At 47.1% G+C, this 25,764-nt stretch overlaps 1 protein-coding gene across 29 annotated transcripts in view; it reads right to left on the bottom strand.

Annotated features, from left to right (window-relative positions):
- Nucleotides 1–25,764, bottom strand: part of LRRFIP1 (LRR binding FLII interacting protein 1) — a 142,514-nt gene that overhangs the window by 89,043 nt on the left and 27,707 nt on the right. The gene's annotated exons all lie outside the window — the stretch shown is intronic.

Raw genomic sequence — 25,764 nt, forward strand, 5'->3', positions numbered from 1 at the left:
CACGAACCCGTGTCCCCTGCATCGGCAGGCGGACTCTCAACCACTGTGCCACCAGGGAGGCCCCCAAACATAACTTTTATATGCTCTGGGATGCCGTAAAACTCGTGTGACTCCCTTTATTGTGATAAGCACTTTACTGCGGTGGACTGGAGCCGAGCCCACAATGTCTCCGAGGCGTGCCTGTGTGACATGCTTTGTAAACTGAAAGGTGCCGTGCAAATCTGGGTAATCCCTTCATGAACCAGCTTTATAATATGAAGTGGTTTTTATATTGGTCAGAAGGATCCGTATAAGGTTATAACATGCATGTAAGCTCACTGTTTGTAGAAGCAACATAGAGACGTTTATTCCGCTGTAATCAGTGTGGCTGGGAATTCACGTTCATGCAAAACAGCTGTTATGGCTGGGATCTGGAAACTGGTTTTGTGTGGGTTATTAACTAGGGGTGCAGCCAGGAACCACTGTGCCCTCCCCTGCCCGCCCTCTACCTTGTGCTACATCCTGGAAGGATTTGCCTCCGTTGCTCTAGCACTCGGCACCGACCACAGCAGGAGGCAAAGCTGGTGAACCCAGAAGCAGCCCAGCACCACGAAGACCAGTAAACCATGTTCGGGTGCGACGCCAAAGTGGTTAAGTGTTGTGGCATTTGCTGGTTAGCTATGAGTCTGAGGTTCCCAGAGCACAATTAGATCATTCTACTTACCTTTTGTTCTCTTCTAGGGGCCCCCTTAAGAAATTACGTTCCTGCGTGTAATCTTATTGCACGTCAGAGAACTGCTTTTGAGATTTTCGACATTACACTTCTGTTGGGAGGGCTCAGAGCACCACAACCATGGTGGCTTTTAGGGATGCCCGAGACAGAAGCTGCCACAAAACCTAAGGTGCCTCTCAGGACAGAGTCCCTGGGTTTAAACGGTGACTAGGTGCTTGCAGGTCAGTGACTGCCCAGCAGCTTGGAAGGGGCTGGAAATAGAGTCTACCTGCTAGAAGTGGGATCTTGACCTAAAGAAGGGAAAACTGAACCTGTCATTGGCCTCACAGCTCTTTATATAAAGACCCTGGGCCCACACTGGTGCAGTCTGAGCCTTCAGCAAGCCATAATCTTTTTGCTGGAGGAGGGTCCCGCCTCTGTGCTGGTGGCTGCTGACTGATCAGGGTGGTGGGTGCTGAAGGCTAGGGCGGCGGCAGTGATTTCCTAAAATAAGACAATGAAGTTCGCTGCATCGAGTGACTCTCGCTCTCATGAACGATTTCTCTGTAGCACGCAATGCTGTTTGATAACACTTTACCCCCAGTAGCACTTCTTTCAAAATTTGGAGTCCTTCCTCTCAAACCCTGCCACTGCTTTATCAACTCAGTTGATGAAATATTCTAACTCCTTTGTCGACATTTCAACAATCTTCACAGCATCTTCACAGGAGCAGATGCCATCTCAGGAAACCACTTTCATAGCAAATCCACAAGAAGCAAAATCCCTCAGTCATCAGCTCTATCATGAGATGGCAGCAGTTCGGTCCCATCTTCAGGCCCCACTTCTGATTCCGGCTCTCCTGCTGCTCCCACCACATCTGCAGCCCTTCCTCCACTGAAGACTTGAGCCCCTCAAAGTCACCCATGAGGGCTGGAATCAACTTCTCCCCAACTTCTGTTAATGCTGATATTGGGACCTCTTCTGGTGAATCACAAATGTTCTTAATGGTGTGTAGAAGGTGCCCAGACCCATCAGAGGAATCACTGTCTATGGCACCTATAGCCTTAGGAAACATATTTCTTAAATACAAGGTTGCTACAAACATTCTATTTGTAAAACAACACAGTATCTTTGAAACACAATAAAGTGAAGTACAATAAAACGAGGTCTAGGCAGGTGTACACACACGGAGGCCCACAAAGGTTGTATAACTCGTCCACAGATGCACACTGGCAGAGTGAAGTCAGGTTTTTAACCCAAGTCCCTGCTAAAAGTCCAAGCCCTTGGCATCCGGTGCACTGCCTGACACAGAGGTGCTCCCTCCCCCAGCCACCCAGGGATCCTCACTGGGAACAGACAGTCACCAGACAGGCTGTCTCCCTGGGCTGAACCTGGACCAATAACCCCATCTCCTGCTCCAAGGGTGTTGGCAAAGCAGTGCGCGTACCCAGGTCCAGGCCGTAGCTCGCTCTCCTGGTATGACCCAGGGCACTGGTAGGAACATCAGATGAGGGAGCCAGTCCCCGCCTGCCATTCACAGAGAAAACTGTACCCCACAGTCAGCTGGCCCAGATCAGGCCCACGGTGAACTTGACACTCGGGCCTGGGTCCTGCCTGCCTCCAGTGGACAGAAATATTGGGGGCAAGAGTGGCTAGAAAGCAAGAGAGCTGGTTTCTAGCATACAGACAGCTCCTGCTTGCTGAGCACCCGCCCTGTGCTGGGTGTCCTACCGCCACATACTTCCTACTCACCGCTGCCCGTGACTGAGTCCTCACTCTCCCCAGAGACTCTGAGTGGGCTCTTCCAAAATGGGAGCAGGGGCTTCCCTGGTGGCGCAGTGGTTGAGAGTCCGCCTGCCGATGCAGGGGACGCGGGTTCGTGCCCCGGTCCGGGAAGATCCCACATGCCGCGGAGCGGCTGGGCCCGTAAGCCATGGCCGCTGAGCCTGAGCGTCCGGAGCCTGTGCTCCGCAACGGGAGAGGCCACAGCAGTGAGAGGCCCGCGTACCGCAAAAAAAAAAAAAAAAAAAAAGGGAGCAGATGCTCACCTCACAGATGGATGGATGGATGGATGGATGATTCTCCCAGGAAAATGGAGGACTTTGATAGTTTATCATTAACTCTCATTGATCTTAAGTATGTTATATTTTTGGTAGCAACTGAGAATAGAAACTCTCTTTTTAAAACGGCATGACTTTTGGATTTTTTTTTTTTTGCATAACTACCTGGCACGCAGCAATTCACCACTTTTTTTTCATTTAGTATATATTTAGTATATATTTTGAAAATCCCTTTGGATTTTCTAAGGAAGGTGATGAGCTTGAGTTTTGGTTGCCCTGAACTTGAAGTGGGGCAGAAAGCCTTGAGGAAGGTGTCCAGCAGGCACTTTGGCACCAGCAGTATGAACCGGTTTAAGGTGGTGATAAAAATGGTAGCATGCATATAACAGAAAAGAGGCTGAAGGAAGGAATCTGGGGACTCCTACATTTAACGAATAAGAGAGTGTCAAGAACAAGCCAAGACAGATGACGGGTCGTTAGGGAAACAGAAAATCAGAGGCGCCTTCTGGAAGCCACTATTCAGAAGGCTGGCGTGAATACTGGTGTTAGGGTAGATGGAGTGGAGAGGCCAGGGTCGAGAAAGCCTTTAATTTGCAACTAGAAAAACACCGGCTATTGTATCCTCTTATTGAAATTCTACATTTAAGCATTTTCAACGGTTCATGCACACAAAATAAATGGCACGTTACAGCCTCGGAGGAAGACAGAATCAAGAAGGTTTTGGGTGGGGAGAGATTTGTTCATGCGTCCGTCTGTTTTTAAGGATGGAAGAGACTTGAGGCAGTTTGGAGGCTGGAAAGTGGGAGTTAACGGAGATTGAGCTAAAACAGGGTGGGCGTGTGGGAGACTGTTGACTAAGGGACAGTGGTGAGGGCATTTCTGGACTTTCAGGATTTGGCCTGATTCTGAGCTAAATGGGGATGAGAAAACCAAAGTGGCCAGGAGAGGACAGATAACAAGAAGCACAGTCCTGGTGCAGAGACTGTGGACACAGAACTGAGGGACGACGAAGGTTGGGAGGAGCAGAGACTGAAGGACCCACCAGACAGCCGCCTCTGGTACAGCCAGGGTGATGCTATTTTCAGTACCTGAGCCCAGAGCCCTTCCACGGGGCTCCAGGAGGCCCAATAAGGCTGCCACAGGGTAAAATCTGTCCACATTTAAAATAATTTCTGACTTATTTTACTCTGGAATTAAGTTCATCTCCAAAAGCGTCCAGCAATAAGTCCACAGCAATCTTGGAGGGGGGAGGGATGCAGCCATTTTTTCAATCCATTCCTCAGAACTGTTGACCCTTAAGACCAGACCAGATGATCACAGAACCCCCCCACCCCCACCATATATTGTGTCCAAGGAAATGGCCACAAACACCTCCAATAAAGCACCTCTTAGGAAAACCAGTCCTGTTTTTCATGAACACAACACACTGCAAATACCACCCAATTATTTTCTAAAAATATTGAGAACAAAACAACTCAAATCCATTACATATTTCTCAATCACATAGGAAAAGACTTGGAAAAGTCCCTGTAAGTCAACCCTAATGCAAAGAAAAAATATCTATATATGTACTCAGAATAGTCCATTTAAGAAACTTTTGATCAGAATTGATAGTAAAATAAGGAAAATAGGCTTTACTTTCAACAACTGTATTCACTAGCTAACAGAACACCCCACTGATAAGAAATACACGAAATGCTTCAGAATATATTTAGGAACATAAAATGATGGTTAAAAAAACAGAAGCAAAATTTCTTCTAGATTCTCACCGATTTGTTTGGCTCCGGTCTCAGTAATCTTGCCTATGAGTTTAACATTCTAGGAGAGATAGAATGTGCCTAACAGTCAGAGCCATGAAACAAGTCTCTACCCTGCTGGCTGAAAACTCCAGAAATCCATCAGGCTACAAAGGTGACGGACAAATGTCAGTCACAGAAAGGAAGTGTGGGGAACGCAGGAGTTTATAATCTAAATTTAAACAGTACCCATAGCAAACAGGGAAAGTTGAGGGCACATAGGGTGAATTCAACGGTTTAAAATCCAGGCACTCCCACTAAACAGCTTGACTTGAAGACAATCTGACTTCAGGACAGACAGAAATGTCAGAAGTAAGCAACCTTCCAACCTAAGGTACAGAAATTTCTAAAAGAGCACCCTAAAATAATCCTTCTAAGAAAATGAAGTTTCCTAGAGGAAAATAAAGACTGGAACACACTTTAGCACAGCACTAAAAACACATGCCCACACCCTAAAATAAGGGTTTTCCCCTCTGCATTTTAGCCCCTGAAACAAAGGGCAAAGAGAAGTCGTCAACTGTTAGCCTCCAGGAAAGTACCAGATTATGGGCACCTTTTTTATCATCAATCCGTATGAACCAGGTATCTCTCCAGCGGACTTAACATAGAACATAAAAGCCTCACCTTTGAAAAATGAAGATTTTAGATGAAGTTTAAGGAAGAGTGAAGAACAGCCATCTGGAGAGACATGTTTAGCGTGAGAGTGGAAATTCTGGAAAAGCAGGAGATCAAATAGCCACTGCTGAGCACGTCACCTCTGAGTGCCAGCCGAGAGGTCAATTAAAGGCACCTTTATACCTGCCACCTCACTGGGCAGCTTCGACCCGCCTACCTTAATGGAAGGGCGTGGTTCCCTAAGCCCATTGTAGATTTTCCAAACGCCTCTTCTGACCCGTGGGTTTGACTTTAGTTACTCAGATTACACTGAAGCCCCTTCCTCTTATCCCCACTTCTGTCGAGGCGTTTGTATTAAATATGGGGTGAGACTTTATGAGGAAACTCTAATATAAGTATAGAGCAGGGTTTCTTAATAGCGGCACTATTGACATTTTGGGTGAAATAATTCTTTGCTGGGGTGCTGTCCTGGGCATCAGAGGATGACTGGCAGCATCCCTGGCCTCCACCCACTAGATGCCAGTAACGCTCTGCACCCTACCTGGATGACCAAAGGTGTCTCCAGACGTGGCCACATGTCCTCTGGGAGGGAAAGAGAACCCTGTTGAGAACCCCTGATCTAGAGGGTTTGCGCCTCCATCCAAGGCACTCACACTGTAGAAGGACACTGACTTATCAACTTACACAGACAAGTCACCTCAACAAATACACAGCTCAACATGCACAGAAATAATGATCAAGACGGAAATATTTCAACACGGGCTTCCCTCGTGGCGCAGTGGTTGAGAGTCCGCCTGCCGATGCAGGGGACGCGGGTTCGTGCCCCGGTCCGGGAAGATCCCACATGCCGCGGAGCGGCTGGGCCCGTGAGCCATGGCCGCTGAGCCTGCGCGTCCGGAGCCTGTGCTCCGCAACGGGAGAGGCCACAACAGTGAGAGGCCCGCGTACCGCAAAAAAAAAAAAAAAAAAAAAAAAATTTCAACACGTTCTCTGATGTCCGTAGCCCTCTTTTTTTTTTAAGTAAGAACTCAAAAGCAGGGCTGGTGCTGTAGTCAGGAAGGAAGTCAGAACCAGACACTGAAAGGTAGGAAGTGGGAGCCACAGGGTGGGAAGTTTGAGGTTTCAGATGTACAGTCATGCCAAGACCAAGGGTGTAATGGTGGAGCTGGGCTGGAAGGAAGAACGTTGTAAGTGAGAAGGTCGAAGAACTGAGTTCTGCCTCCTGACCCTTTGGGAAGAGGCCCAATCAAAAAGGGGCAAATGATGGAGCGCAAAGCCAGAGCCGGGGCGCGAGCAGCCGGCACAGCCAGCACAGCACAAGAGTCCTCAAACCTCCAAAGCAGAGGTTTGGGAGAAAAGCTGGTTGGAATCCCCTGCTCTGTCGCTTACTAGGTTGTAGTTTCCGGCAACTCCTGTGACCTCTTCAGCTTCCCACGTGACACAGGAGAGACGCAGCCACCAGGCAGGTGGCAGATAAACGGTGGGACCCCGGGCTGGCACCTGCCACACACTCTGCCTGTTATTCTAAAGAACGCAGATTAGTTTTCCTGCAGATAAGAGACTCTGGAATTACAATTTACATACAGGTTTAGAAAAGCCGTAGGTGGAGTCCCGAGTCACTTAATTGGCTCGGATTAGGTTTAAGGCTTAGTGTCAGCATTTTTGAGCACGTGGAGCTTTGCCCTCTTTCTGGAACCTCCCCTCCTCCAAGCCCCGAATTTTGGGCTTATTGATCTCCCCAGAGCCAAGCTTTTGGCATCGTTGGTCCTTAGACAAGTGTATTGTGAATAGAACTCTGTACAAATGTACGAACGTAGACAAAGACTGGAAGGAAACGCGGTAAACAAAAGAGCTTGCTCTATTTAAGTGGTGGATTCGTGGGAATTTTGTTGCTTTTCAGAATACCCTTAGATATTGCTTGGATGCTCTTGTTTTATATAATAGTTTAAGGAACTTGAACTTTATTCAGGAGGCAGTAAAGGACCCACTGAAAGTGAACAGGGAAGTAGGATTTTGTTTGAACAAAGAACCTGTAGGCTACAAAAAAGTTAAAAATCACCCTCATTATTCTTTTGCAAGAATTTCTTGGCTCGTCTCACTATTTATTCTTCCAAGTTAGCTTTTAACTTTAAGCCAACCTTGTCCCCTAAACTGGGATTTTATTTGAATTACGTTATACTTATAAATTATTTGGGATGGATTCACATCTTTTTAATACCGAGTCTTCTAATTCAGAAACAAGGTATCTCTCTCTCCACTTTTTAATCTATGTCCTTCAGTATGTTGTTATACCTTCCTTCATACAGGTCCTACATATTTCTTTATTCCTAAATGCTCTTTTGAATGGGATCTTATCTTCTTGCCGTTATTTAAAAAAATTATTGTGGCATATGTATTTTTTTTTGGAAGTAGGGAAACTTGTTCCCTGAACATATTCTTTTAATTAATTAATATTGCCTTTTTATTTTATATTGGAGTATAGTTGATTAACAATGTTGTGTTAGTTTCAGGTGTACAGCAAAGTGATTCAGTTATACATATACCTATATCTATTCGTTTTCAAATTCTTTTCCCATTTAGGTTGCTACATAATATTGAGCAGAGTTCCCTGTGCTATACAGTAGGTCCTTGGTGGTTATCCGTTTTAAATATAGCCATGTGCACATGTCAATTCCAAACTCCCTAACTATCCGTTTCCCTCACCCTTCCCCCCTGCAATGGATTTTTGTTTATATCATCACAAATTATTTCATTGAACTCTCAGTTTTAGACTGGTTTTTTTGGATTAGCTATGTACAAATCTGCAAGTAGTTACAAAAAGTATAACTACTTTTCAGTAGTTCTATTGCCGATTTCTTTATCCTGTCTGAACATCAGAACTCCCATCATTATAGTGTTACACTGGCCCTGGTCTGCCATCTCTTCTTAAATCGGATACTCTGCAATTAGGGAAGTAGTAAGGACTCAGCAGCTTTGTGGGTTTGTGTTTGCACTGTAATAATACAGGACAGGACACCAGCCTTATTGGCATTTAAACAGCATTAAAGCTGCCTATACAGTAAACAGAGAATTTGTTGTCAGTCACCTGATAAAGCCCCTGAAAGGAAAGAAATTATAAGTCTCAGAACAAGACACTCTTGCCCAAAGGCCACAATCTAATTTTGACCAATAAAAGATAAACAGGCAAAGCGACTTGAAGAAAGATTAGTACTGAAGTCAGTGAAAAGTTTATTATTGTGAGTGTTACCATACAATTGTTTTCTGCAGGGAGAGGCCCTGTGGAGGGATGACACTCAGATTCTGGGGCCAACACTGCGTGGGCAGGAAGTCACACCCCTGCCTAGAACTTGCTGTTGGTCTTGGGCCAGTTAACCTCTCTCTATGTCTCGGTTTCCTCATCTGTCAAATAGGAGTAACAATGGCACCCAGTTCATACCATTTATAAGGATTAAATGAGTGATTATTCATAATCAGTATTTAAATAAGTAAAATGCTGGCTGCGAGCATAGCGCTTGGTTTACAAAATGCACAGTTACAAAGTACTTCAAGGCGCATTTCACCTAAATCTAATGTAACCAGTCACCATTTACAAAGGGATGTGGGAATTAACTTTTGTCCCAGACCAAGGGCCCCTCCCTCTTGCCTTCCGGCCCCACCCCACTGTGGCTTCTATCTCAGCCTGCATCTCTGCAGCCCAGAACCCACAGCCTGCAGGGCACACCCTGGTGCAGGGGAAATATATAAGCTTGTTAAGCCCATGGAACTGGAAGACTAACTGGAATTCTAAGTCGTGAGGCTCTAGTAGGAGCAACCATTATTACTTTTCTAGAACAAGTGGCCTGAACTTTGGGACAGTTATTGTCTTTCAGGCACCCAGTCACTTCCTAGTTGAACGTTCTGCTCCGGATGGCTGGACTTGACTGTGTCTGCAAAGAATGGTATTAGGCAATAGAAGCCCAGGAACTTCTCTTTTTGGGCAAAGAGACTCTCTTATGGTACAATTTTTGAAAAAGAAGAAATTGTTCCACAGTGAAGCAACTAAGAGTTTTGAATAAAAATATTCAAAGTTTTCACTTCTAATATTCTACAGTTATTTAAAATACATTTAAAATAAAATGTAGTAGAACTATCTCTATCTTTCAGCGTGGAAAGAGGCTGGAAGGAGGCAAAGGGGAGTAGGCAGTGAAGAACGGGAGAAAGCAGGGAGACACAGACACACTTGGGAGAGGGTCGGACGCCAGCGGCTGCCTCTTGGTGGTCACCGGCAAGCATTCCCGAGGGGCCTGCGCTAAAGGTTTCATGTTGGCTTAATAATGTCAGACAACCCGAGGGTCCACTGAATGGATAAATACGTGTGGTGTATCCATACAATGGAATATTACTGGGCCTTAAAAAAAGGAAATTCCGATACATGCTTCAATGTGGATGAAGCCTTGAAAACATTATGCAAAGGGAAGTACGCCAGATGCAGAAGGACAAATATTGTATGATTTCACTCACGGGAGATACGTAGAATGTTCAAATTTATACAGAAAGTAGAAGGTGGTTGCCAGGGGCTGGAGGGGACATAGGAATGAGATTTAGTGTTCAATGGATACGGTTGCATCTGGGAAGATGAGAAGAGCTCTGGAGACGGATGGTGGGGATGGCTGCACAACAGTGTGAATGTACTTAATCCTACTGAATTGTACTCTTAAAAATAGTTAAGATGAAAAAAAAATAGTTAAGATGGTGAAATTTATGTTATGTGTATTTTACCACAATAAAAAATAATTTATATTAAAAGTTTTACACTGAAAGAAAGTGGCCAAATCGACCTTGGGATACCTACTTTATGGCATCCCTCTGGCTATAAACATGGTGTCTATGATGAGTATGTAATAGGATGCAAAATGCTTATGATAATGTTGAGTGCACACACACTCAGTACACACACACACACACACCAATAACATCTATGAAAAAATAAACAACAAAGACCTTAAGGAAATAAATCAAAATAGAGCCATGGTTGCCTTTATGTTATAATGCTTTTTGTTTCCTTCTATTTTCCAATGATTATTTTGTTATGCATGTACTACTTTTAAAGGGGGAAAATAACACAGAATTTCATTTTTCTCTGTAACTTTATTTGAAAAGAAAGGAAGAATGAAAAACCTTTATGCCTTTTGTCCCTAGAGACTTTTAAACCTAAAAGGAAACTGAAATTAATTAGGCTGCCCACCACTTTCACTTCTTTCCTATTTCTGTACCATGGATGCCCCTGGCAGGCTGGTGAAGCCTGTGGCCATTCTCAGAATGGTATTTTTTTTAATTAATTAATTTTTGGCTGCGTTGGGTCTTCGTTGCTGCACGTGGGCGTTCTCTAGTTGTGGCAAGTGGGGGCTACTCATCTTTGTGGTGTGCGGGCTTCTCACTGCGGTGGCTTCTCTTGTTGCGGAGCCTGGGCTCTAAGCAGGCGGGCTCAGTAGTTGTGGCACGCGGGCTCTGTAGTTGTGGCGCACAGGCTTAGTTGCTCCGTGGCACTTGGGATCTTCCCGGACCGGGGCTCAAGCCCACATCCCCTGCATTGGCAGGCAGATTCCCAACCACTGAGCCACCAGGGAAGTCCCAGAATGGTATTTTTAAGTGCTTAAAATAAAGTGTATAGGGTTACAAAGGAAAGTGATTATTCTGAAATATATTATCAAAATATATTTTTAAATTGTGATATATCGTATCAATCACAGTCCAGAGAGGAAAACAGGAAATGACACCAGTTCTATTAATAGGAGCAATTCAATACAGATGTTGGATGACTGAGATGGCAAAGGGGACTCGGGTAATGCAGAGGTAATACTTTGTGGAACAGCTAGGGCTGGGGGAACAAAGGGCTCGGTTAGCGTACCCCGAAGGCTCGGAAGGCACTGTGTTCCAGAATCTACTACGGGGCTCCATGACGGTAGTTTCTGAGAGCATGAAAAATACTAGAAACGGAACCGACGGCGGCTGCCTGGGTGGAGGCCGTTGCTGGGGTGATGCTCACAGAAACAGGAGGCAGACAGGGAGGAGTGGGTCCTGTCTCCTTCCTTGGCCTCACAGCTGCCCTCTAGGGCCTGGGCAGAGCCCGGGGAGACGAGGTGTGTAGGGCTCCAGCCCCAGCATCACAGGGCTGGGAAGAAGCCGGGTTTGGAGCAGAGAGGTAACAGCTTAATAACCAGCCCAAATACGAGCTTCTTTCTTCGTGTACTGAGTGACAAGAGCTCATATCCACCATAATATCGACACAGCTGTCTGCAACCACCGAAAACTGACATAAACATAGTTGGTCCTTGGTGATGAAATCACACACACTTCTAAAGTTTTGGGGCTACATTCATAATTGGAGGTAACGCTGCTCTTTTTTTCTGATCCAATTTCAGGGATCCTTTGAAACCTAAACAAAGACCCCTGGAGGATGATTGGACCCAAAGTTAAGAATCCTTCCGGGTGTTTCAAGATGTCGAATACAGTTCTTTTTCTTCCTTAATTTTTGCTTAAAAAAGTCACATGACTGATCACATGATCACATGATCGATCACCAATACCAGGTTTCTTTTTCTGTTTTGAAAGGGAAAATAATACCACCCCAAATTCATGCCCTGGTGCATCTCTCTAACTGGTATTATCAACCATCCTGCAAATAGTGAACAGGAATTTTTGCATTTTATTGATCATATTGCCTATTTCTGAATGCCACGGAAAATAAAGTAGACACACAACCGTGCTTACATCCTCAACCACTCTCCTGGGGGACATGGATTCCTGGGTGGTCTTCAGAGTTCTTTCCTGTAAGGTCCCCTCTCAGCCCCACCACTTTGACTGTGACCCAGATGTCCCCCAACACCAGGTCTCCATTTCTTTTCTCTTGACTTATCCAAGTTTCAGCCCACCTGCCAGGTGGACATCTCTACCCGGAGGTCCCAAAGTCGCCTCAAGCTCGAGACGTATTCAGAACGGAACTTGTGTCGCCTCCAAGGGTCTTTCCTCCGCATTTCCTCCTCCGAGGGGGCACTACCAGCCACTGCCTCCCAAGAAGGCTTTCTCTAACGTGTCTGGGCTTCAGTTCCCTCAGCAGTGAAGGAGCGGCAGTGACAGTCACAGCCTCCTGGGCTGCTGTAAGGGCGAAATGTGCCGCCGGGTCTTGACATCAGTAAGCGCCGCCCCTGCGAGGCCGGCGCTCTCCCCCCTCCGCTGGACGCGCACCGCCGAGTCGGCTTCCTCTCCTAATGTCACTTCAACGCGCCCCAGAGCCACCGCCTTAACCCAGCCTCCGCGTGACTCCAGAATGATCAGAATTGTCCCCGGTGCCCACCCCACCCCCCACACTGCTGCAGAGTCTTCTCATCCGCTCGTTCCGTCAGTCATCACGCGTGGCTGAGGGCTGCCACGGGTCAGGACCACGGACGTAACCGTGAGCAAGGAGCAGCCACACCTCCGGGGGAAAGACTGATGTTAAATAATTGCCGAATAAGGAATGAATTGTCACGGTGAGCGCCATGACCTTCAATGAACATATCCCCAGACGCAGACAGAAAATACAGCTTTGCGTTTCTAAGGAAACAAGAAGTGATTCCCAGCGGGGAGGGCTGGGGAAGGAGAGCCCTCCTGTGAGACCTGTGAGGCTTCCCTCTGAGAGCCGGGCAAAGGGCAAACTCCCAGACATCACCAAGCCTTCTAGATGCCGGCCTGGCGTCCTGCCACCAGCCACTCCACCATCGCCCTTACATCCCACAGGCCAGCGACAGAAGACTGCCTCCTGGTGCTGACTTCAAACCTTTGAGACTGAATCCCCATGTTTCTTTCTTTCCACGAAGACAATTTATAAAAACGTAACGGTAATTGTAATCAAAGAGGACCCACCCCTCAGCTGAGGAACTTTAGTAACAAGCTCATTTAGGTCAGAGTTTTAGTTACTATAGAAACAAGATCACTCTTCGGTCCCCCAGATGGAACGTACACGCACTGATACGTCTCCTCTTACTCTGTAAAGCCTGAACAATTCCACCGACTGCAAAAGCATTTCATCATGCTCTGTGAACAAATGAAACACTGTAACTATTTACTAGCGTCACTGAGAGTCAGTATTTCCTGGCTTATCTATAGCAATCCTTGCAAAACAAGGTAAATCACATTGCAAGGTTTTGTTTAGAGTTTCAAGCTAAGGGAAATACTTTAAAATATATATCATCAATTCTAAGCTATTTGTAAGGTCTTATTTCAATATGTGATAAGGTAGGTACTCTCTTAGAGTAACCAGAATAATAAACCCAATATAAAACGAACTTAAATTTAGGTCAATTTTTTTTTAAAGGCAAGATAAAATCTGTGTTATGCAGGTGCAGAACATTTTCTGCTTTCCAGTTTGAACAAGTAATAGGATCATAAGGGATACCTAAGAATTTTTAAATCTTTGATTTCTATTCAATTTTTTATTTTTCAAATCTTAAATTTCTCATTGAACACAAAAGTCTAACTCACTTGCCTAAGAACCACATTTTCCATTTCTATTTTAAGAAGTTTTACGTTGTCTACCACATTTAAAAAGTCACTAACAAGACAAGAAATGGAGGGCACTGACCCTTCCTCTGTAAAGGGTCCATCAGTGACTATATGTCCTGAGACTAAGCTGCTTGTTCTGGGCTTCCGTAGACTTCTAGAAACTGTGAGGACCCAATACAGTACCGTTCATACCGCTGCAGAGATTAGAATGGGGAGAAGAAACTCTCAACCTGGCGCACAGTGAAAAAGCCTTAAGAAAAATGTTGCCACACCGGTCATTCATGTCACTCTAACTGTAATTTACTTAGAGAGGTGGTCTAAGATATTTCACAAGGGAAACACGCACACGCATGCCCAGACACATGTAAGGCCTGTACCGAGCAGGGGCCCTAGCCCCTGGCCAGCTGGCCAGCTTCTCCGAGGGGACCACGGAAGTGCGGGGAAGGAGCAAGGAGCTGGCGGGCGGCCCACTGCAGCCCCTGAGCCTTGGCAGGGCCCCTGAACCGGCCCCTTCCCCTGCCCCCAGTTCTTCCTGCCGCATTTCTCCGTCGTTGTCGTGAGAATACAGAAGACTCAACACAAATGTCATTGCAGTGGTTCACCTCTGATTGGAAAGTGTCTGACTTAAGTGTCCAACAGCGAGAGAGAATCTATTCTGTGCCATCCTGGGTTTCTGACATGTGACAAAAAAATAGCTTTCATGGGACCATGGGCGGTGCCTGGTTTGTTTTCATAGGTTGAGGCTAAGTGCTTCAGAGCCCGAACTGATGTGGAAAGTCTCCAGCTCTTGGATTTGCACCTCCATGGCAGCCTAGAACCACCCACTACCACTTGCAGGGCATGTGAGCAGTGCATGTGTTACACGGTCCTCGGCTGGCACCACGAGCCGACACAAGTTCACTGCTCATCACTTGCAAAGGCGGATGCCGGTGTTACAGCAATAACTGTCCCGCGAACCAGAAGGGGTTCCCTTAGTTCAGGATCCCGGGACCCTTTTTGGATGCAATGGACTGGTTCTCCATATACGACCTGAAGATATTGTGAGTCTCTTCAGATAAAACAAGGGGGTGGACGGGAACCTTGGAAGGGGAAGGTTCGCTGTAAGCACCCCCTTGGCCCCCGTGTGCTATGCTCAGCACCTCCGCTGGACTCTCAAAGGAAACATTTCTCCATGAGGCTGATGATAAAAACAAGTGATAGCACTGTGTACCAGATGCTGTTGAAATGCCTGATGTGCTTTATTCTGCTGTTTCTCACAACGGCCCCATCAAGAGAAAGGATCCCACTCTCCGATTTGGGACCAAGGCAGAGACGGGGTGAGTGGCTCGTCAACGTCCTGTAACCAGGGGGCAGTGCAGCCGGATGTAGCCCAGGACGCAGAACCGGCAGGGACGTGGTCCCCAAACCTTCACCAGGTGGTCACTGAACACTGTGTCAGATGCTGCGTTGGCATTTTATGGGTTGATCTCATTTAAGCCTCAACAGCCCTGAAAGGTGGGTATTATTAAATCCCGGGTGTCTATGCGGAAACCGTGGCTGGGAGTTGAGTGATGGACTCCAGCTGACACAGTTTCGAGGCCGCAGGGCCGCACCAGGAGCTCAGCTGTGCTGCCCTCCCCACAGTCCTGGTTCTTTCCTACCCCATCCCTGCCTCCATCGAACAAATGTTTTCTCTCTTTCTTCAAACCACAGCTGGAAGGGGCCTCCAGACATGATCTGGCCTGGTTGCTGCTTCCAGCAGATGTCACTATTCCAGTCTTGACAAGTGACCTGTCCAAGGTCACACGGCCAAGCAGCCACACCTAGAACAGAGCAATCTCCGTTTCAACAACACCGCTTTCTGCCCTGCCAGTTGCGTTATAATAACGGCAAATAGCTTTACTGGGGACATTTCAGACTTTTTCCTCTCGGTGAAAAAACCCAGTTGACAAATCATCCTTAGATTATGCGTTATTTTTTCCCTTTTGGAATTACAACCATCTACCACCATTTGTCAAATGTCCAAGAACACAGGAAACGTACTCCTCCCAGCTGGTTTTTGTTAATGGCTCAGTGTCTAATGTTCAGATCTGTCCAGACTCTCGTGATCTCGTGCCAGAAGCTGACTCAAGCCCACTCTCCAGGCAGTGGTGAGCGAGGCTTTGTGTCCAGCAGACACATCTCACACAGGGGTGGAAGCTGAGGAGAACTTGTAGGCTTCTGCTCGTCAGCAACTGTTTCCTAGGGAACAATGTGATGGAACAGACAGTCGGTGTTTAAAGGGATTGTGTTCCTTTTAAAGAGAGGAGTGTGCGTATGCATTTACCAGAGGTGGAGTCATCTTTGTGGTCCCACTTCAGTCCAACCTTCTGCTCTCATTCATGTGATCAAAGTACTGTGATGGCTTCAACATCTTATAAGATAAGCCCAGTGGAGAACCTATTTTAGCGCTATCAAGCACCTGGGTAGGCATGTTTCTTTCAGGCAATGAGGAAGATGTTCAACTCCTAATCTCAACTGAGAAAACATATTTGCAATAGCTATGAAATGGGTTAATAAGCAACCTACAAATCACCAAAAAACAAAAAAATTAAATAAATACTAACACTCCAAGATGTGTTTTGGCAATTTGAAAAGGAACTTCCAAAAACGAAGAATCAAAAAGCCACCAGCTTTTAGCTCTCAAATTTACAAAGGCTAAGAATAAGCACAGCACTTAATCTTGTGGTGAGGAAGACACTTTCTTTCAGACAACACAGATGCCAACGTAAACTGATATAGCCTTTCAGGAAAGCAGCTTGAAACAAATATCAGGGTTCTCACACATGTTTTCACTTTTAAAATCTATATTTGCACTTCTGATATTCTAATTTAAGGAAATCATTTGAAGTACAAAACAATATTTACTCTTAAAGACATTCACTGCAATGTTACTCACAACTGAGAGAAAAAAAAAAACCTGTAAAAAAACATTTCCAAGTCCAACAACAGGAAAACGAAGACATGATGGAACATCCTCAGTGCCATATTCTGTGGCATTAAAACGTTTTTCAGACCATTCGATACCAAGGTTGCACTAATTTCTTTCCTTAAGAAAGACAATAAAGAATGCAGAGGGGAGGGGAGGGGAGGGGAGGGGAGGGGAGGGAGGGGGAGGGGAGGGGAGGGAGGGGGAGGGGAGGGGAGGGGAGGGGAAGGGAGGGGAGGGGGAGGGGAGGGGAGGGGGAGGGGGAGGGGGAGGGGAGGGGAGGGGGAGGGGGAGGGGAGGGGAGGGGGAGGGGAGGGGGAGGGGAGGGGGAGGGGAGGGGGAGGGGAGGGGAGGGGGAGGGGAGGGGGAGGGGGAGGGGGAGGGGAGGGGAGGGGGAGGGGAGGGGAGGGGGAGGGGAGGGGGAGGGGAGGGGAGGGGAGGGGGAGGGGGAGGGGGAGGGGAGGGGAGGGGGAGGGGGAGGGGAGGGGAGGGGGAGGGGGAGGGGAGGGGAGGGGGAGGGGGAGGGGAGGGGAGGGGGAGGGGAGGGGAGGGGGAGGGGGAGGGGAGGGGGAGGGGAGAGAGAGGGGGAGGGGAGAGAGAGGGAGGGGAGGGGGGAGGGGAGGGGAGGGGGAGGGGAGAGAGAGGGGGGAGGGGAGAGAGAGGGAGGGGAGGGGGGAGGGGAGGGGAGGGAGGGAGGGGAGGGGGAGGGGAGAGGAGAGGGAGGGGAGGGGTAGGGGAGGGGAGGGGGGGAGGTGAGGGGAGAGGGGGAGAGGAGGCTGAGAGGCCCTTGGTGTTATCCTAAGGCTCGTAACTTTACCCTGGAAGCTACAGGGAGTCATTCAAGGTGGTAACGAGGGAGACTGTGGCGTGAGGTGTGTGTTTGCTAGGGATCCCTGGGACACCCAAGATGAAGACCGGTTTGAGGTGGGGGTCAGTCTGGGAAGCCCACAGGCTAGGAAGCTACCAAGGCAACCACGTGAGGTGAGCAGGCCTCAGCCAGGCCGTGTTCACACCTCCACAGTGGGAGGAACATGGGGGGGGGGGCGGTCCTGGCTCAGGTGGCCGTGAGCGGGTAAGGACGCGAGACACCGGAGGGGCAGCGGCTGGTTGGAGATGAAGAGCCTCAGAGTTGGGGGTCGGGGATGTCGGGTAGTCAGGCCGAGTTCAAAGGGGGGTCAGGGCGGGACGTGGAGAAATCGTGAGGGGTGTTAACGCCGTAAGTGTGGCCGGAGAGGCACAGAGAACAGCCTGGGAGGGGGCAATGGAGAAGGACCGGGGCGGGGGCGGGGCGGGGGGGGGGCGAAACACATGGTCGGAGGGTCAAAGGGCAGGAGGGGAGGCTGAGAGGCCAGTCCGGTGTCACAAACACGGCTCCCCGGCTCCTGGTTAGGTGGTTTCAGGTCCGTGTCAATCCCAGGTGTAAACCGTGGGTACCACACATTGGACGGCGACGGGCGCGTGAATGAATCGTCCTCCCGTGTATGACGTCAGGAAGACAGCTTCTCCGCCCTCTCTGTGGCCTCCGCAGAGCAGCCGGGCTTGCCTCCCGCCCCCAGGCCTCCTGCCCGTCCTGCCCGCCGCCCGCCCCATCTCCATAAGAGAGAAAATTCCCAGCGCCCGAGGGGCCGGAGGAATAAAGGGCCAGTCAGCAGGGACTGCCCAGTACCTGTACAGCAGTAACGACGGCTGTGCCCTGCTTGCCCTGCTTCCCAGGCGGTGGCGATGTCCTTACACAGCCAGCCTGCCCGAGTGCTCGACGTGGGGGACAGAAGTCCGACTCCAGAGCTTGTCGCGGGCCTGGGTTCTCTTATTTAATTTTTACCACAGCCCCTGAATTACAGCCATTTTCCAAGTAAGGTCGTGGAGGCAAAAACAGGCGAGATAACTTGCCCCAAGTCATGTGCCTGCTCAGTGGTGTGGCCGGACCCTGGGGGCTCCTCCACCAGGAAGGCCCTGGCGCCTGGGTGTTTTGAACCTTGAACAGAGACACACGGGTCAGGGGCCGTGGGAGCAGCAGGTGAGTTGCCATGGAAACCCTGCGTCAGAGGCAGCCCTGTAAATCAAGCCCCAGGGGAAGAACGGGCCCCAAGACCCCGAGAGTTGACGGCTGTCCCAGCTCTTCTGGACAGTTAGGATTGCCTGCCCCCCTTGCCGCAGGGAGATGGTGTCACCTACCCAGGCTTGGGGGCTTCTCTCTGCTGCACCAGCCAACTCAGCCTGCTGAAGGATGTCGAACAACCCCCCTCTGCAAACACACAAGATCGCTTCTACAGTTTTAATACTAACAAAGTTTATAAAGAGCATATATGTGTTGCTGTACACCTGAAACTAAGACAACATTGTAAATCAAGGATAGTCCAATATAAAAGAAAAGTCTTTTAAAAAGAGAATATGTTTGCTTTGTTTTTGTAGTACATTTTGGCAGTCTCATGGCAGGAAATGAGTTACTCAGAATAAAAACCCTCCTTTAAATGTTGTGCTGATCATCAGTAAGGCATCAGGTTAAGATACTTCGAGTTGCAGCTGTCTCTGGGAACCAACTCATTCTATGAGAAGAGTGGATTCCCATGCTGACTCTGAAATCTGGGAGAAATGTCAGGATCCCTCTGTTTTGTAGATTACACATTACTTTATTTACATGTTTTATTCAAAATCACAGGCTCTTAAATTAAAATTATTTCAAAATATAAAAACATCAGAACAATTCACTCCAGTAAATAATAAAATTAGCATTTCTTTCTTTTTAAACTAAATTACTATTGTATTTTACCTTCATGTTTATTTGAAACCCTTAGACTTTAGTTTCACTAACTTCAAAAAGCACCAGTAAATAGTTTATTCCACAATAAGAAATGCTGCATTATTTAACAGTAAGAAGTTTATTTAAATGTTTCATAAATAATTAAAATTGTATGCGTTCTTTACCATACGTGAGAAACTTAAAAATCTTTCAGCATCAGCACAGTGCAGTGGGCTGATAATAACCCTCCAGTCGTTTATTAGTTTCCAGAAAAAACCCTACATGCAATTTTATGAATGGAAATTCTTGGCTGTCATGAAACTCTGCAAGGTAATGGAAAACTAATCAAGGGGGCATGAAAATCAGTACGCTCCAAAAAATGCTCACATCCTTTGAACCCAGTGATTTCACTTCCAGCCACGGCCAGAGATGCAGGCAAAGATGATTAAATGTGAATGTTTGTCTCCATATTATTTATAGCAGAGGGATATAGGGGCGGAAGGAAATCAATGGTGGTAAATATAGATAGAACACTATGAAGCCACTGGGTATAAAAAGTGCATTTAGAATGGATTATTTTATAAAATGATATTTTATCAAATTCTAAAATTTATCAATTTTAAAATTCTATAAAATGCTCAAAATTCTAGAATTCAAACAAAAAAAGTTCAAAGAAGGCAGCAAAACACACTCCCAGAGACCAGACCTTCACACCTTCAAGGAAGTCCATTCAGTGTCTGAGCAGCATTACTTGCTGGAAAGTTCCTTTTTAAACAGAATGAAGCCCAGCTTCCTCAGAGCTTCTGAACCTTGTACAGAATGCAGCTTGTTTCTCCCAAAGGCGGCACTGATGCCCTCGAACATGCTGTCTCATCAGCAGACCCCGGTCCCTGGACATCCGCTCCTACAGGGCTGTCTGTTAGTGGAAGAGGGGTGCCCACCCTCTGGCCAGTGACCTGTCAGTCTCTGTTTTCTTTTCCCCTGACCACACCTATTCACGGCACTGTCAGGAAGGTGAAAGTAAAAGGCCTGGTTTGTAACAAGCACTCGGTAAAGTCCAGTCATGATTTTTACCAAGATTTTCAGCTCCTAGAACAGCCTTTTGCCTTGAAGTGATCCTTGTGGGGACAGTAGGTCTGAGTATCCAACAGGAGATGCAGGGGATGCTGCCTGAAGCAGCAAACTGGTCTGAAAACCAAGGTGCTTTCAGAGCTCGGGGCAGAACCATTGCAGCTGGGCCAGGGGATCGGCAGTGGAGTCAGGGACGGAAGGGCAGCCATCAGCAAAGCCTTGGGCGGGCGAACCACGCGGGGACAGAACCATGCAGGATAGGAATCCAGGGTCCCCGCCACAAGCCCGACCCTGATCTCTGCCCCTCCATCTCCACTCCTGGCCCCCTGAGGTTCAGTCCACCGTGGTCCTTCACTGAACCCTCAGGCTCAGATCACCAGGGAACTCCCTACCGCAAGGTCCCAGTGACATCCTTCTACTTGTGCCCCTTTGGGTCTTTCTGCAGCATGAGACACTGCCAGCTTCCCTCCCGAGTTTGGATGACTCTCCTCTGCCCCTGGCTCCTGGCGTGTGCCAGGTCAAACTTCTGCTCCCCTTTGTCCGTCCAAGGCCCCCAGCGCTTCATCCTCAGCACCCCACTCTCCTGATCTCCTTAGGAGACCTCACGGGCACACGTGGCTCTGACCGTCCCTGAATGAGATGACTCCCAACTGTAGGCCAATGTGTCTGAACGTTTGCTAGATCTTTCCATTTGGGCAGCCCTCAGCTACCTCAAACACAACACTTTCAGAAGGCAACTGAACTCTTCCCTGTTCCCCAACCTGCCCCACCAACCCACCGGCTCCCCAGTCTGAATAAATGGTACCATGACAGCGCACCACCCTCCCGCAAGCCCAGAAGTCAAGCTGTTCACCTCTTTTCTCCTTGTCTTACAGAATGGCCACAATCTTTATCAATCATGTTTTAAAGCCAAAACTTCTAGTCATTTTAGTTAAACCAGTTCCAGGTGTTAATGGTAACCAGTGCATTTTAATTCAGAGAAAATAGGTTTCACTATAAATAGCCAGGTGGAGAAAGGGGGCATAAAACTGTCCTAGTTATAAGGTATTATTAATGGATTTTACTGCAGAGCAAACAAGTATTTCAGGTCAGCTTATGACCTATGGTTATACATCTTCAAGTCCCAAGAGAAAGGAAAAAAATACTTTCAGTAGTTGGGCCTGAAAAAAAAAATGTCTTTCCTTATCTTGTTGAAGGCCTTACGAACACAGGACACACACCACACACTTCAGCCCCGAAGAACAAAATCATACATGTGACACTTAAGGACACTGTCCCAGGTTGCATACTCTCCTCCAAAAAGTCACGTCCACCCAGAACCTGTGACCGTGACCTTATTCGGAAACGGGCTAAGATGCAATGAAGCTAAGACGGAGTCATCCTGGATGCAGACGGGCCCTCATCCGATGACTGGTGTCCTTATACGAAGAGAGAAGCCTGAACACAGAGACACAGACAGACAGGGAGAAAGCTCTGTGAAGACGGAGGCAGAGGTTGGAGGGATGTGTGTACAAGCCAAGGCACCCCAAGGCTCCGGTGACCCCCAGAAGCTGGAGAGAGGCAATGAACAGACTCTCCCTCAGAGCTTCCGGAAGAAACTAACCTTACTGACACCTTGATTTCAGGCTTCTGGCCTCCAGAGCTGTGAGAGAAGAAATTTACGCTCTTAAGCCACCCAGTTTGTGGCAGTTACGGCAGCCTCAGGACGCTAATACGAACACACTGTCCTATGTTGCCCTGGGCACACCAGTCTTCAGAGAGATTTTATATTTTGCCCAGAGGAATCTTGGTGACTCCTATTCTGGGGACTCACAGGTACCTGGGTCGGGAGAGCCTTTGCCAGGCAGCCTGGCCATATAACTGCAGATGCTGGACTCAGAAAACAGAGAAACACTGCCATCTTTCTTTCTGCACCTGTCCCTGGGCAGGGCACGCCGGATGTACTCCCCATGACTGGTATGTCTCTGTCACAGACCTCAGCTTCATTTTAGAATCCCACTGATGGCGACCAGGCCGTCGGTATCCTCATCACTCCTCTGCTTCTGCCCGAGAGGATTAGCAGTAAGGACAGAGACGGCACCATGGGTGAGGACAGAGGCACCCATACAGCAACGTCCCCTGGGCAGGGACTGCAGGTGGACCAGGGGCCCAGAGCAAGACAGAGGGGTAAGGAAGAGTGAGCGGCCAAGTCCCAGACTCAACTAGGATCCAGAAGGAGAGAGGGGGTGCTGGGGAGGGCAGCCCGACAGCTGAAGACCAACCCTCCTTTATACCAGGGTGCCAGGGCCATGCCTGGGCTGGGGATGCAACAGAAAGGGTCCAACCCCACATCACGAGCTGGGTGTCTGACTTCCAGAAAGATGGAGACAGGGGTTCTCTCTCGGGAGTGGCCTCGATCTCTTGTGCTTATTCTTATCTTGTACTGTTGGTCTTTACAACTTCTCGGAGTTCTTTTTGTATCAGGAAAATCAGCCTTAGTGATACAAGGTGCAAATATTTTTTTCTCTTGTTTGACTTTCTTTTGACCTATTTTTTTTTCCCTGCGGTACGCGGGCCTCTCACTGCTGTGGCCTCTCCCGTTGCGGAGCACAGGCTCCGGACGCGCAGGTTCAGCGGCCATGGCTCACGGGCCCAGCCACTCCGCGGCATGTGGGATCTTCCAGGACCGGGGCACGAACCTGCGTCCCCTGCATCAGCAGGCGGAGTCTCAACCACTGCGCCACCAGGGAAGCCCTCTTTTGACCTATTTTTAACGTTGGCTTTCACCATAATGAATACACGTAAACATTCACGTTTACATAAGACAAATGTAAACATCTTTTCTTTTGTAACTCCTATGTTTTGTATCTTACTTTGAAAAGCTTTCCAATATTATTTCAAAATTCTCTCATTATTTCTTCTTGTAATTGTATGGTTTCATTTTTTTATATTTAAATCTTTGATTTTCTTATTTTAAGTTGTGAAGCATCAGCTGACTTAATCTTATTCCACATAATTTGCCATTTGTGCCCAAGCAATTATTTAATAATCTATCTTTCCCCAATGGTTTGAAATGCTCCTTTTGCCATATATTTCTTTATTTACTTCTGCATTTCCTATTTTGTACCTCACCTACCTGCCTGTTCTGAGATGTATGCCCAGGACCATACAGTTTTATTTATTATAGATTTATAACGTGTTTAATATCTTAAGGCTAATCCCCCTAGGAATTTTACTTTTTTGGAATTTCCTGGTTATTATTGCTTGCTAATTTTTCTGTACATATCTTAGAATCAGGTTGTCTAGTTCCAAAAGAAATCCTATTGCTATTTTGATTGGAACTGGCATTATGTAGATTAATGTGGGAGGCTTGATCTTTTTCTGAAGTTAAGTCATCCCATTGAAGAACACAGTATGCCTGTCCTGCTATTGAAATCTTTGGCATCTCTAGGTAATGTTTTAAAGATGACTTCACATAAACTGTGCTGGTGTTAGCCTTATTCCTTGGTATTGTGGGTATTTTGCAGCTATTAAATGAGGCTTTTTCTTCCATTAGAGCTTCTAACTGGTCACTGCATGATTACATGGAGGCTACTGATTTCGGTGCAGTACTTTACAGCCAACCAACCTACTGGATTCTTGCATGGTTTGTAATCGCTTTTCAGGTGGTCCTATTGGTCACTGCATTTCCACACTGGTTTTAACCTTAGTCCTACAGCTCAGTGGGTACAACGTTCACTGCCAGTTCTTTTGTGTAGTGTTTTACTTACTTCTTGGTTGCACTGATTCTCAAACTTGGGGTTTCAAAAACTACCAGTAACTCGGTGGCAATAGCAGAGCACCTGACTTAATTAGTATGGGGTGTGGCCTGGGCACAGGGATTTGTAAAGGATCTCCAGCTGATTCCATTGATCTTCCTGAATTCTTGCATTTTCAAAACTGGGATTTTATTTCTGTACACATCCGTTCAGAGAAACTCTATGCATATATAAACGAACACAACACTTTTCCTCCTCAAATTTGAATGACAGTTTGGGGTATACCACTCTTGGTCATCCTTCCTTTTCTTAGCTTTGTGGCCATTACTCCAACTGTCTTTCACTTTGGTTTTTTTTTTTAATTTTTTTTTGGCTGCGTTGGGTCTTTGTTGCTGCGTGCGGACTTTCTCTAGTTGCGGCGAGCGGGGGCTACTCTTCGTTGCGGTTCGTGGGCTTCTCATTGCGGTGGCTTCTCTTGTTGCAGAGCACGGGCTCTAGGCGTGTGGGCTTCAGTAGTTGTGGCACGTGGGGTCAGTAGTTGTGGCTCATGGGCTCTAGAGCGCAGGCTCAGTAGTTGTGGCGCATGGGCTTAGTTGTCCCGCGGCATGTAGGATCTTCCCAGACTAGGGGTCGAACGTGTGTCCCCTGCACTGGCAGGTGGATTCTTAACCACTGAGCCACCAGGGAAGTCCCCTGTCTTTTACTTTGATTGGTACCATGGAGAAGTCTGAGGCCAGCATGAATATTTTTCCCCTCATGTGTGACTTGATCTCTTTGCCTAGTTTCCCATGGAAATCTTTATTATGGCTGTCTAGAAACTTTATTAGACTATGTCTTGGTATTGACTGTACTATGACTCTATTTTCTGGGTCACAGTGTAAATTTAAATCTTCTTTTCTTTCTGAGATGTTTTATTAATTTATATTTCAAAATATTTATGCTGTCCTGTTTATTTTGGCTCCTTCAGAGATTCTAATTTTGCATATGTTAAATCTCCTCTGCCTGTCTTACTGATCACAGCAGCATCTACAAATGCTTAAAAAGTCAAAGTCTGTACAGGTATAAGGCATGTTTATTTTTGTCCTATAGGCCTACTTCTCCAAAGTGAAATGTATACTCTCCTCATTATATTTTTTCTCATCCTTTTTTAGTTTCTATTTTTATTTGTACTGTACAATGATTAACTTTCATTGTGGTAGTGCATGTATAACTTATGAATAAGTAACCATACGTGTGTTGGATGGATATTCCATCAGAAACCTGCTGCTGTCCTCCACAATGCTTGGTGTCGATACAGAAGTACTAAGCACTGTAGCTTTGAGGTGTCTGAGAACCACTGCTTTCAAAATCTAGCCAAAGTCTTGTACATATAGTTGCTCAATAAATATTAGTCATTTTACTGATCTTGGAAGGTAATATTTCAATAATATAATAAACCATGTATCTCAACTTGGTCCCCCAAAAAGGGCATAAATGTTATTTGAGTAAATCTATTCAAAGATTTCAAAATCCATGCCCCCCCCCCAAAAAAAATCCATGCCTCACTCCTGCCCAGTATAATAGCTAGTACATTTTCTTTAATTATTC

Source organism: Pseudorca crassidens, chromosome 6, assembly GCF_039906515.1.
Source record: "Pseudorca crassidens isolate mPseCra1 chromosome 6, mPseCra1.hap1, whole genome shotgun sequence".
Classification (NCBI taxonomy): domain Eukaryota; kingdom Metazoa; phylum Chordata; class Mammalia; order Artiodactyla; family Delphinidae; genus Pseudorca; species Pseudorca crassidens.